This window comes from Staurois parvus, unplaced genomic scaffold (assembly GCF_062004578.1).
Source record: "Staurois parvus isolate SC_StPar_1 unplaced genomic scaffold, SC_StPar_1.0 ptg002139l, whole genome shotgun sequence".
NCBI classification, from domain to species: Eukaryota; Metazoa; Chordata; class Amphibia; order Anura; family Ranidae; genus Staurois; species Staurois parvus.
In genome coordinates this window covers 35826-49549 of record NW_028319935.1, presented here as the reverse complement: position 1 = coordinate 49549, position 13724 = coordinate 35826, and the positions used below count along the sequence as shown (strand labels likewise).

The following is a 13724-nucleotide window of genomic DNA, read 5'->3' as shown; positions in this document are numbered from 1 at the left end:
CACTGCGGGCAATTAGAGGAGGTTAGGGACACTATGGCAGACTGCAGATTTTGCAGCAAGCTGGGGGGTACTGTGGGAGGTTGGGGGGCACTGGGGGGCTGTGGCCACTGTGCATTGTTGCAGGCAATTATGGGAGGTTAGGGACAGTATGGCAGACTGCAGCAGGTTGGGGGGCACTATGGTTGCAGGTGGTCTGGGGGTACTGTGTGGGGTTGTGGGCAATTATGGGAGGTTTGGGACACTATGGCAGACGACTTTGCAGCAAGCTGGGAGGGGGTATTGTGGGATGTTGGGGGACACTGGGGGGGCTAGAGGCCCTTTGGGAGCCTGTGGGCACTGTGCAGGGTTGAGAGCAATTATGGGAGGTTGGGGACAATATGGCAGACTGCAGCAGGTTGGGGGGTCCCTGGCCCCACCCCTTTCTTCATTAGATTTCAGTTGGCTCAGTGCCACATGTGACCATTTCTTAGGGCAGTCTGATTGACAATGCCACCTGCTCAGGAATGTCCACCAGACCAGGGGTGGACTGACCATTTGGGAACTCGGGCACTACCCGAGGGCCCGGGGTCAGTAGGGGGCCCCATGAGATGCCCCTGGTACCTTTTTCATAGGCTTTTTTGAGTTTGGGCAAGGACACAGGGGCCCCATGATCCCCTATTGCCCGGGGGCCCCATGAGTTGTCAGTCTGCCCCTGCATCTACCCATTCAGGCATTTTCATATTTGCAGCAGGGCTGAGGGTACCTGAGATAGGAGTGCTGAGGCGGGGTGCTGTGATGCTTTCAGGAAGCTATGTACAACACCCTGGCAGCCTCTCCCACCAGCCATGATCTGCCTGCTTTGCAGAGAGAAGCACAGAGACCCAGCAATGGTATCACTGGGTCTTCAATAAGGTATGAAAATGAAAAAGAAAACTGATGAAGGCAAAATATTCAGCAGATTAAACTTCAGCTTCAAATGTATTTTGAATGCAGCCAGTGAAAGTACCTGAATTTGTCCTGGAATCAGCATTTTGCATTCCCCCTATGCAGCAGCACTCAGACTGGGAGAGGGGAGGGTCAGCACTAGGAGCCAAGTAGATCTGCTGCATGCAGACATGCTGATAGGAGACCAGAGCAGAGGGAGCTCCGGCTCTTCAGCCACATGACATGACACCCTTCCCCAGGCACACGCTACACGCTACACGCAGTACCTGCTGCCCTCCAGCACCTTGCCTTCCCCTCCCTGTGTCTGGTGCATGGCTGCCATGCGGTTCTTAGGGCCAGCAGGACTTGGAACAAAGACAAAATAGGAGAGAGGACCGTGACATCTTCAAGCTGAACCAGGGCTGCCTTAATAGCATCAGGGGCCCCTGGGCAAAGTAATATATTGGGGCCCCTACCAGCCTGCTCCATTTTACACACCTACTCTCAAGAATTAAAATATAAAGAGTTCATAGAATCCAACGTGTCTATTTGTACTTCCAGCAAAACTGATTTAAAAAAAATAAGAAACCCATAAATCAATGATTAATCAACACAAAGGGCACAGTACACAGGGAAGGGGGGGGGGGGCAGGAGGGCACAATACTGGGGTCAGGGGGGCACAGTACACAGGAGGGGGGGGGGCAGGATACTGGGGAGTATTGGGCAATATTGGGATCAGGGGGGCACAATACTGGGGAGTCAGGAGGGCACAGTACTGGGACCAGGAAGGAACAATACTGGGATCAGGGGGGCACAGTACACAAGAGGGGGGGGGGGGCAGGAGGGCACAATACTGGGGTCAGGGGGGCACAGTACACAGGAGGGGGGGGGGCAGGATACTGGGGAGTATTGGGCAATATTGGGATCAGGGGGGCACAATACTGGGGAGTCAGGAGGGCACAGTACTGGGACCAGGAGGGAACAATACTGGGATCAGGGGGGCACAGTACACAGGGAAGGGGGGGGGGCAGGAGGGCACAATACTGGGGTCAGGGGGGCACAGTACACAGGAGGGGGGGGGCAGGATACTGGGGAGTATTGGGCAATATTGGGATCAGGGGGGCACAATACTGGGGAGTCAGGAGGGCACAGTACTGGGACCAGGAAGGAACAATACTGGGATCAGGGGGGCACAGTACACAAGAGGGGGGGGGGGGCAGGAGGGCACAATACTGGGGAGTCAGCAGGGCACAGTACTGGGACCAGGAGGGCACAATACTGGGATCAGGGGGCCACAGTACACAAGAGGGGGGGGGGCAGGAGGGCACAATACTAGGGAGTCAGCAGGGCACAGTACTGGGACCAGGAGGGCACAATACTGGGGAGTCAGCAGGGCACAGTACTGGGACCAGGAGGGCACAATACTGGGGAGTCAGCAGGGCACAGTACTGGGACCAGGAGGGCACAATACTGGGATCAGGGGGCCGCAGTACACAAGAGGGGGGGGGGCAGGAGGGCACAATACTAGGGAGTCAGCAGGGCACAGTACTGGGACCAGGAGGGCACAATACTGGGATCAATACTGGGATCAGGAAGACACAGTACAGGTTCTAGGACGCTGGCCGGGCCATCCTGGGACAGCTTAGTAAAAAGTGTGACTGTCCCTGCAAATCCGGGACAGTTGGCAAGTATGATGTAATGTAAGATTATCATGGGGTCCCCATGCACCTGGGGCCCCTGGGCATTGCCCAAGGGTGCCCATGCATTAAGACCTAAACTCCAGGCACATGTGAAAAACAAAAATAAATGCGGTTCTGTATTCATTAACACATCATTAAATGCGTTTTGTAAGACCTAGACCTAGAACAGGCCTCATATCATCCCCTTTGCTGTTGCTGTACAGCAGGGCTGGAGTGTTCAAGGAAGAAGCAGCACAAGAAGCCAGTCAGTATATATCCTAACGAGGAGCATACTGATAGGAGGAGAAAGAGTAATAAAGAGATGAGCTCATACCTGTGCTGTTTCCTATTTCACTGTCCAAGCACTGACTGAGGGGGAGGGGGTCGGTTCCACAATGATCTGGGCTCAGAGGAAGTAGACTGAATAAAGCTGGCCATCAGAATGAGGATATCTAGTGGCAAATAGAAGTACTGTGGGGGAAATTTCTAAATTGAAGCTGAATATTTCATGGGCTTTTGATTTTGTTGTATTTGGCTGGAGTCCTTCCTTTGGTTTTGGTGGAAGGAGCTGAGATTGCGAATTTCCCAAACAAATGAGGCGTGTATACAGTATATATATATATATTTCGGCTGCCATTTGCATTTAATTTTTTTCAGGACAAATTGGGCTTTCATTTGGTGGTAAATAGTGACGGATATCAAAGGAAAACTGGCCCAATACGGTAAAAACAAATAATAATGTTCTACAATGTATCCGGATTGAGCTGAACAACCCAAAATAAATCCTCCTGACCATCGCAGTGATACCACATACAGTATGGTGGTTGTCTGCACCCGTAGTGCGGCCCAGAGGCAGGAGGGCGCATTTTACTTTTTTCCCCCCTTGTTTTAATCAAAACACGCTGACGCTAATTTAAAAAAAGAAGCTTTTTTTTTTTAGAAAAAAAATACCTAAAATATTCAGACCCTGACCTTTGACCTTGACTTTGGCCCTTGACCTCTGACTGCCCTTGACCTTTGACCCTGACATTGATCCTGACTCTAACCCTGACACTGACCTAGATTTAACCTTCATCTAAATATGTTTCTTATTTAATTTTTTTATTTATTTTTTAACCTTCGCTTTGTTTATTTACCATTTCATTTTGTATTATATATTTTGTAGTACTGATTACTCACATGTCTTGCATTTAAAATTGTTTTATTGTATACCTTAGATTGTACGCCCCTTGAGGGTTAGGGACCTTAGATTGTACGCCCCTTGAGGGTTAGGGACCTTAGATTGTACACCCCTTGAGGGTTAGGGACCTTAGATTGTACGCCCCTTGAGGGTTAGGGACCTTAGATTGTACACCCCTTGAGGGTTAGGGACCTTAGATTGTACTCCCCTTGAGGGTTAGGGACCTTAGATTGTACGCCCCTTGAGGGTTAGGGACCTTAGATTGTACGCCCCTTGAGGGTTAGGGACCTTAGATTGTACGCCCCTTGAGGGTTAGGGACCTTAGATTGTACGCCCCTTGAGGGTTAGGGACCTTAGATTGTACGCCCCTTGAGGGTTAGGGACCTTAGATTGTACTCCCCTTGAGGGTTAGGGACCTTAGATTGTACGCCCCTTGAGGGTTAGGGACCTTAGATTGTACTCCCCTTGAGGGTTAGGGACCTTAGATTGTACGCCCCTTGAGGGTTAGGGACCTTAGATTGTACGCCCCTTGAGGGCTAGGGACCTTAGATTGTATGCCCCTTGAGGGTTAGGGACCTTAGATTGTACGCCCCTTGAGGGTTAGGGACTGATGTGAATGTACAATATATATGTAAAGTGCTGTGTACATTGATGGCGCTATATAAGTACCTGAAATAAATAAATAAAATAAATATTATGTAGTACTAAGTGTATTCTTGTATATTATGTATTACTGGGTATTTTTGTATATTATGTAGTACTGGGTATTTTTGTATATTATGTATTACTGGGTATTTTTGTATATTATGTAGTACTGGGTATTTTTGATATTATGTATTACTGGGTATTTTTGTACATTATGTAGTATTGGGAATTTTTGTACATTATGTAGTATTGGGTATTTTTGTATATTATGTAGTATTGGGTATTTTTATACATTATGTAGTACTGGGTATTTTTGTATATTAGGTAGTACTGGGTATTTTTGTATATTATGTAATACTGGGTATTTTTGTATATTATGTAGTATTGGGTATTTTTGTATATTATGTAGTACTGAGTATTTTTGTATATTATGTAGTACTGGGTATTTTTGTATTTTTTGTATATTATGTAGTACTGGGTATTTTTGTATATTATGTAGTATTGGGAATTTTTGTATTTTTGTATATTATGTATTACTGGGTATTTTTGTACATTATGTAGTACTGGGTATTTTTGTATATTATGTAATACTGGGTATTTTTGTATATTATGTAGTACTGGGTATTTTTGTATATTATGTAGTACTGGGTATTTTTGTATATTAGGTAGTACTGGGTATTTTTGTATTTTTTGTATATTATGTAGTATTGGGGTTTTTGTATTTTTGTATATTATGTATTACTGGGTATTTTTGTACATTATGTATTACTGGGTATTTTTGTATATTATGTATTACTGGGTATTTTTGTACATTATGTAGTACTGGGTATTTTTGTACATTATGTAGTACTGAGTATCTTTGTAGTATTGGACATCATGATGTGTACATTTCTGAGTCGGAGAACATTCCCCAAACAAACAATCCGATGACAAACTTCCTGAAAATGTAACGTTGCAAAATCTCCCCATCGGCACGGATTACGTAAGGCTGAGTGTGGAAATACATGAAATAAATCTAATAGTGTGTTCTGGTTGGAGAATCAGGCGACATGTATGTCTTGTCATAGGACTCCGCCCCCCCCATATTTCCAGGCAGGTCACTGTTTGGGGGCGGGGTCTCCTTTCTTGGCTGAAATATAAATGAGGTTTATCCTGAAGAGCAGTGCAGGTCACAGAAGGTCCGATGTAGCATGCAGGCTGCAATTGCTGACCTATTGGAAATGCTAGATGCCTGGCTTTCTTCGCATTTAGTACTCCCTAACCCGGAACAAGAACGTGGTCATGAAGTCAATGGAACTAAAAAGCTGTTGAAGCCATTAAATCAGCAAACAGCCAGGCGACTGGCATTTTCAGCTGGACAAGTCTGCTCTGGCATCCTGGCACTTCTATCAGTACAGGATTACTAGAGAGAACCTGTCATGGAGGTGCGCTACTGCTGACCCCCTTCTGAAAATGGCAGTTGCCTGGCAGTTCACTGTTCAACCGGCTTCACTCCTTTCAGGGTTTGCAAAGAGGATAGGCAGAGGAAAGTCCTTGACTGCATACTTGTTTCAGGTCAGCGACTTGAGGCGTTGAAGCGGGAGGATGAGGATAACAGGAAAGTCATTGACTTGAGGTGTTGAAGCGGGAGGATGAGGATAACAGGCAAGTCATTGACTTGAGGTGTTGAAGTGGGAGGATGCGGATAACCAAGTCATTGACTTGAGGTGTTGAAGCGGGAGGATGAGGATAACAGTGTTGAAGTGGGAGGATGAGGATAACAGCCAAGTCATTGACTTGAGGCGTTGAAGCGGGAGGATGAGGATAACAGCCAAGTCATTTGTATTATCAGCAGTCAGCCTCTGCCTGTACCCAGCGGGGGGGCAGTCTGCACCGGGTGACACCGGACACGCCACACAAACAGGTAAGTTGTAAAGCAAGCCGACGATCCCCGCGGGATGGATCCGATCCATTCTGCAGGGATCGTCGGCTTTCTTTACAACTTACCTATTCTTGGAGCGGGTCCAGTTCAGGGACGGACTGACAACATATGGGGCCCCCGGGCAATAGGGGATCATTGGGCCCCTGTGTCCTTGCCCACACTCAAACAAGCCTATAAAAAAGGTACCAGGGGCATCTCATGGGGCCCCCTACTGACCCCGGGCCCTCGGGCAGTGCCCAAGCTTCCAAATGGTCAGTCCGCCCCTGGTCCGGTGTCACCCCGTATAGGTCCTGCGGGGATCATCGGCGTGCAACCTATACGGGGTGACACCGGACCCGCTCCACGAAAAGGTAAGTTGTAAAGAAAGCCGACGATCCCCGCAGGATGGATCGGATCTGCGGATTGGGGAGCATAATGGATCGGAGTCCAATCCGTTATGCTCAATCCGCAGATCCGATCCATCCTGCGGGGATCGTCGGAGGGGGTGTGACCAAGTGTTACCGCACCGGGTGACACCAACCCTAGGGATGCCTCTGCCTGTACCTGCCTGCAAAAAAATGTGCATTTAATATTTTTGGTCAAAAGGTGAACTTATCCTTTAAATCTGAAGTTTAAATCATCAGCTGATTTACTCACTTGCTGGGTATGCAGCTACTTGATCTTTAGTCCTTGACTGTGCGTTGGTGACACTGCCCAGGTTTCCTGTTTTAGGGTGACTGCTGATATCATCCTATGGAGCCACCATGCATGCAGGGACTAGGTTTGTGTCTCCCTAAACTGCGTTCATCAATAGAAACACAGAGCCCTGTAACATAGGGTGGCAAGACACTCCCCTGCTCCTCCCCCCTCTGTACTCCAAGCTAACAGGCTGACTCCAGATTGCACCGCCCACCGTTAACGCTTTCCTGTGAAGATCGGAAGTTCAGGGAAGCAGCACTGAGACAGCAGGACTGAAAAATTGTAAATTGTCTTTTGTTATATTCAGCCAAAGAATACTTACCTCTATTTTGAATAGATATCGAGGCCTTACAGACGCTCCCTGAGTCCTGTTGTTAAATGAAAAATTGTTTTGTTGTCGAAAAATATTTAATAAAAATCATTGAAAAGAGAAAATGTGTGAATTGCATCTGCTGGGGTCAGAATGTTGGCAACGAGACTGGGGAATGTTCGTGAAAGGCTAAAAAAGCCCTAAGCCCCGGTCAGGGGCGGACTGACAACTCATGGGGCCCCCGGGCAATAGGGGATCATGGGGCCCCTGTGTCCTCACCCACACTAAAACCACATCCAAAAAAGCTTATGAAAGGTACCAGGAGCATCTCACGGGGCCCCCTACTGACCCCGGGCCCTCGGGCAGTGCCCAAATGGTCAGTCCGCCCCTGGCCCCTGGGTGCGGCTTTGAATTCGGTGCGACTTCATACACAGATGTCACTGCCAGTCACACACAAAGTCGCACAAATATCATGCGAGGACCTTTTTCAAAGTCGCACCGAATTGAAGGGTTCCGTAGCAGAAATTTGGGGGTGCGACTTTTCATGTGACTTTGATCTGCCAAGTCGCACGCGGTGTGAACGGGGGCTGAGGGTTCAATACTACTGTCAGTAAATGGACTGGCAAGGCACCAAAATGTTCAAAAAAAGGACCTGCACCATTTTTGGCAATGCGGTGCACCACAACGCACAGTAGTGCATTGCTGTGTGTTGTGCATTTCATATGCATTGGAGAGCTGCCTTAGTGTGTTGGGGTTCCATTAACAATGAATGTAATATACATGAAGGTGCGTCGCGCACTACAGCAGAAACGTGTGTCTTGTCCCTCTTGTATCTCTGGGATGGGAACTGAAAGGGAAACACCCCAACAGGACACATAGGAAAACATACACGGCCAGCAGTTTTACCACTCCCCCCTATATTTAATACTAAGTTTGGCTTTATGTAGACTTCAGAATATACACTATATTGCCCAAAGTATTGGTTGGCCGGCCTTTCCACGCACATGACCTTTAATGGCCCCCCAGTCCTAGTCCGTAGGGTTCAATATTGAGTTGGCCCCGCCCTTTCCACGCACATGTCCTTTAATGGTCCCCCAGTCTTAGTCCGTAGGGTCCAATATTGAGTTGGCCCCGCCCTTTCCACGCACATGTCCTTTAATGGTCCCCCAGTCTTAGTCCGTAGGGTCCAATATTGAGTTGGCCCCGCCCTTTCCACGCACATGTCCTTTAATGGCCTCCCAGTCCTAGTCCGTAGGGTTCAATATTGAGTTGGCCCCGCCCTTTCCACGCACGTGACCTTTAATGGCCTCCCAGTCCTAGTCCGTAGGGTTCAATATTGAGTTGGCCCCGCCCTTTCCACGCACATGTCCTTTAATGGCCCCCCAGTCCTAGTCCGTAGGGTTCAATATTGAGTTGGCCCCGCCCTTTCCACGCACATGTCCTTTAATGGCCCCCCAGTCCTAGTCCGTAGGTTTCAATATTGAGTTGGCCCCACCTTTTCCACGCACATGTCCTTTAATGGCCCCCCAGTCCTAGTCCGTAGGTTTCAATATTGAGTTGGCCCCGCCCTTTCCACGCACATGTCCTTTAATGGCCCCCCAGTCCTAGTCCGTAGGGTTCAATAATGAGTTGGCCCCGCCCTTTCCACGCACATGACCTTTAATGGCCTCCCAGTCTTAGTCCGTAGGTTTCAATATTGAGTTGGCCCCGCCCTTTCCACGCACATGTCCTTTAATGGCCCCCCAATCCTAGTCCGTAGGGTTCAATATTGAGTTGGCCCCGCCCTTTCCACGCACATGTCCTTTAATGGCCCCCCCAGTCTTAGTCCGTAGGGTTCAATATTGAGTTGGCCCCGCCCTTTCCACGCACATGACCTTTAATGGCCTCCCAGTCTTAGTTCGTAGGGTTCAATATTGAGTTGACCCCACCCTTTCCACACACATGACCTTTAATGCCCCCCCAGTCTTAGTCCGTAGGGTTCAATATTGAGTTGGCCCCGCCCTTTCCAGCTATAACAGCTTCAACTCTTCTGGGAAGGCCGTCCACAAGGTTTAGGAGGGTGTCTATGGGAAGGTTGGACCATTCTTCCAGAAGCACATTTGTCAGGTCAGGCACTGATGTCGGGGGAGGAGGCCTGGCTCGCAGTCTCCGCTCTAATTCATCCCAAAGGTGTTCTATGGGGTTGAGGTCAGGACTCTGTGCAGGCCAGTCAAGCTCCTCCACCCCAAACTGGCTCCTCCGTGTCTTTATGGACCTTGCTTTGTGCACTGGTGCGCAGTCATGTTGGAACAGGAAGGGGCCATCCCCAAACTCTTCCCACAAAGTTGGGAGCATGAAATTGTCCAAAATGTCGCCTTAAGCGTTCCCTTCACTGGAACACCTGAATCACATGATTGGGAGGGGATTGGAACACCTGAATCACATGATATGGAGGGGATTGGAACACCTGAATCACATGATTGGGAGGGGATTGGAACACCTGAATTACATGATTGGGAGGGGATTGGAACACCTGAATCACATGACTGGAGGGGATTGGAACACCTGAATCACATGATTGGGAGGGGATTGGAACACCTGAATCACATGTTATGGAGGGGATTGGAACACCTGAATCACATGATTGGGAGGGTGGGGCCAATACTTCCAGTAATATAGTGTTTTCATGAGTTTCAGTTGGTTTCATACTATTTCCCTGCAATGTTATCACCATTCCGAGTTTTATATCAAAGGATCAGATTTATTATTTTTTTCAAACCCTTCTAGACAATCGCCAGACTGGCTTTGTGTTGCTCGTCTGTAACTTACTTTTTTCTGACTTATTTTTGAAAAATTGATCTTCCTGGTTTTTTTTATGGCATACAACAAAAGCACAAATCTAATAAAACAAAGTAAGACATGAAAATGAATCCAGATTAGGAGAATCAAAGTCAGGACCTTCAAAGCCCAACTCCGGTCAAAGCGATTTATTTCCACATAGACAGAGTGGTGGGGGGATGGAGCCCCTGTCGGGTCTTTATTGTCATCAGTATAGGAAGTGTTGGATGGGACATTTCTCCAATGGGGATACTGACTGAACAAATGAGTAGGGTTAGGAAGGATTACAATTTCTAACAATGTTTTATTGCTCCCTACAATGTCCCGTGACTACCACTCCCCCCCATTTCATGAACATGTACATTGCTGCTCAGCCTGTGGATTCTTCAGATACCCTTCATTATAAGAAGGGGGTTCCTAACCTCCCCCCCCCAAAGTAACAATGTCTAGAGTGGCCATTCTTAACTCAGAGTCCTCCAGAGATTGCTATCAGTGGAAGGAATAGTGCCCCATCATTGGTATCAGTGGGAGGAATAGTGCCCCATCATTGGTATCAGTGGGAGAAATAGTGCCCCATCATTGGTGTCAGTGGGAGGAATAGTGCCCCATCATTGGTGTCAGTGGGAGGAATAGTGCCCCATCATTGGTGTCAGTGGGAGGAATAGTGCCCCATCATTGGTGTCAGTGGGAGAAATAGTGCCCCATCATTGGTATCAGTGGGAGGAATAGTGCCCCATCATTGGTATCAGTGGGAGGAATAGTGCCCCATCATTGGTACAACTGGGAGGAATAGTGTCCCATCATTGGTGTCAGTGGGAGGAATAGTGCCCCATCATTGGTGTCAGTGGGAGGAATAGTGCTCCATGATTGGTAACAGTGGGAGGAAAAGTGCCCCATCATTGGTATCAGTGGGAGGAATAGTGCCCCATCATTGGTGTCAGTGGGAGGAATAGTGCCCCATCATTGGTGTCAGTGGGAGGAATAGTGCTCCATGATTGGTAACAGTGGGAGGAAAAGTGCCCCATCATTGGTGTCAGTGGGAGGAATAGTGTCCCATCGTTGGTGTCAGTGGGAGGAATAGTGTCCCATCATTGGTGTCAGTGGGAGGAATAGTGCCCCATCATTGGTGTCAGTGGAAGGAATAGTGTCTCATCATTGGTATTAGTAGGAGGAATAGTTCCCCATCATTGGTATGAATAGAGCTCCATCATTGGTGTCAGTGGGAGGAATAGTGCCCATCATTGGTGTCAGTGGAAGGAATAGTGCCCCATCATTGGTGTCAGTGGGAGGAATAGTGCCCCATCATTGGTATCAGTGGGAGGAATAGTGGCCCATCATTGGTATCAGTAGGAGGAATAGTATCCCATTATTGGTGTCAGTGGGAGGAATAGTGCCCCATCATTGGTGTCAGTGGGAGGAATTATACCCCACTGTTGGTGTCAGCAGAAGCAGTAGTGCCCCAAGGGCCAGATAAAGGCTAGCAAAGGGCCACATTTTAAAGGCCACTGCTCTGAAGGAACCCTAGGGGTCCAGGCAACCTGGATGTGAATGGCTGGTCTGCTCTCATAATTGCTGTTTTTGCTACCAGGTAGGTCAATAGATGTGGGCAGGAACCCCTGCAAGTGACACCTTTGTGTGTCTGTGTCCCGGCCATGGACGATGTATTTGATATTTGGATGTCAAGGTGCCCCCCTGTCCACGTGATACGGAGATCTTCAGGCGCTCTTCTCTCTCGTTATCCCTCCCAGATGTGTGCAATTTGTCAGATTGCCGTTTGCTGGATGAACATGTTTTCCATATGAGTACATTTTAAAACAAATAAACAGCTTAACAAACCGACGTCTCGTTACAAATTCGAGGAAAGGCCCCCCCCCCCCCACCCAGAACGCGGCAGTCTTAGATAATCATCCTAAATGGTTGGTTAGCAGTGATCCGAAATAGTAAAACTTCTGTCCCGGGAGATTCCCCCGATCCGGCAGACTCGCTCCAAAAACAAATCTATAAAAACAAAATGTCTTGCCAGAAGTCATTACTACTCCGCGTCCAGTAGTGAGCGGGGAGGCCGTGTTATTTCATAGTACATGAAAATATGTCCATTAAACACGAGGAGGAGAAATCCGGGCCTTTCATTGGCCGTGTCTGTCTTTTGTCTCTCTAGATGCCGATTGGGACGCCGTCCAGCCAGCGATGAGCCGAGCCGCTCGCCGTCCGTCGCAAGATCAACGCTCTTCATTTCCTTTTTTTTTTTTTTGGCTATGAATTAATAAACATCTGATGAGTTTACATTTGTTGGCTGTTTTTTGGGTTTGTTTGTTACACAAAAAGACAAAACCTGTCCAAAGGCCGGCCGTGCGATGCCGCTGATACAGAGGATGGAAGTTGGCTGCATTCACGCCGGAGATTTAAGCAGGCCATAGACGGGTCGAAAATCGGACGTTTTTTAAAAAAACAAAAACAAAAAATTGGTCGTTCGATTGGCTGACATTACCACCAACCAGGGGTGGACTGACCATTTGGAAACTCGGGCGCTGCCCGAGGGCCCGGGGTCAGTAGGGGGCCCCTTGAGATTCCCCGGGTACCTTTTTCATAGGCTTTTTTGAGTTTGGGCAAGGACACAGGGGCCCCATGATCCCCTATTGCCCGGGGGCCCCATGAGTTGCCAGTCCACCCTTGCCACCAACGGTAAAGAAATCGGCCAATTTTTGTCCCGTCTACGGCCGGCATTTAACCCCAGAATTACTTCTGTCCCTTGCAGAGACAGGGGAGCACACAGGGGAGCAATACATAAGAAGAAGAAGAAGAGGAAGAAGAAGAAAAAGAAGAATTGCAGTCCGCTATTATATTTTATATGAAAAGTCTTGCAGTTGCAACAATGTATCCATTTGTATCCATTTCAGATACAGATGTTTTTATTCAGATACAAATGGATACATTGTTGCAACTGCAAGACTTTTCATATAAAATATAATAGCGGACTGGAAATCTTCTTTTTCCTTTTTTCTTCTTCTCCTTTTTCTGCTGCTTCTTTTTCCTCTTTTTGTACTTCTACTTCTTTTCTTCTTTTTTCTCCTTCTTCTTCTTCTTTTTCTCCTTCTTTTCTTCTTCTTCTTCTTCTTCTGCTTTTTCTTCTTCTACTTCTTTTTCTCCTTCTTCCTCTTTTTCTGCTTTTCTTCTTCTTTTTCTTCTTTTCTTCTTCTTCTTCTTCTTCTTCCTCTTCTTTTTCTTCTTCTTTTTTCTTCTTCTTTTCTTCTTCTTCTTTTGCTTTTTCTACTTCTGCTTTTTCTTCTTCTTCTTCTTCCTCTTTTTCTTCTTTTCCTCCTCTTCTTCTTTTCCTCTTCTTCTTCTTCTCCTTTTGCTTCTTCTTCTTTTTCTTCTTCTTCTTCCTTTTTTCTTCTGCTTCTTTTTTCTCTTCTTCTTCTTTCTCTTCTTGCAGGTCACGGCTCATGCGCAGATTTTTTATCGGTAAAACGATCGACCGATTTGCCCACCATTGCCGGGCAAATCGGCCGATTGTTAAGATCGGCCGCCAATTTTCCAACATGACCGATAAAAAATAGTGCAAAAACCCCAAAAACGGCCGACCAATTAACC

The 13724-nt window shown here is 47.5% G+C and overlaps 1 long non-coding RNA gene across 1 annotated transcript in view; it reads left to right on the top strand.

Annotated features, from left to right (window-relative positions):
- The window catches only part of LOC149432627 (uncharacterized), a 35206-nt gene extending 22788 nt beyond the window's left edge, over positions 1 to 12418 (top strand). Inside the window, exon 2 of the long non-coding RNA XR_016308987.1 lies at positions 12292 to 12418. This is a non-coding gene — a long non-coding RNA (uncharacterized LOC149432627). The remainder of the gene's footprint in view (positions 1 to 12291) is intronic.
- Positions 12419 to 13724: the final 1306 nt, after the last annotated feature.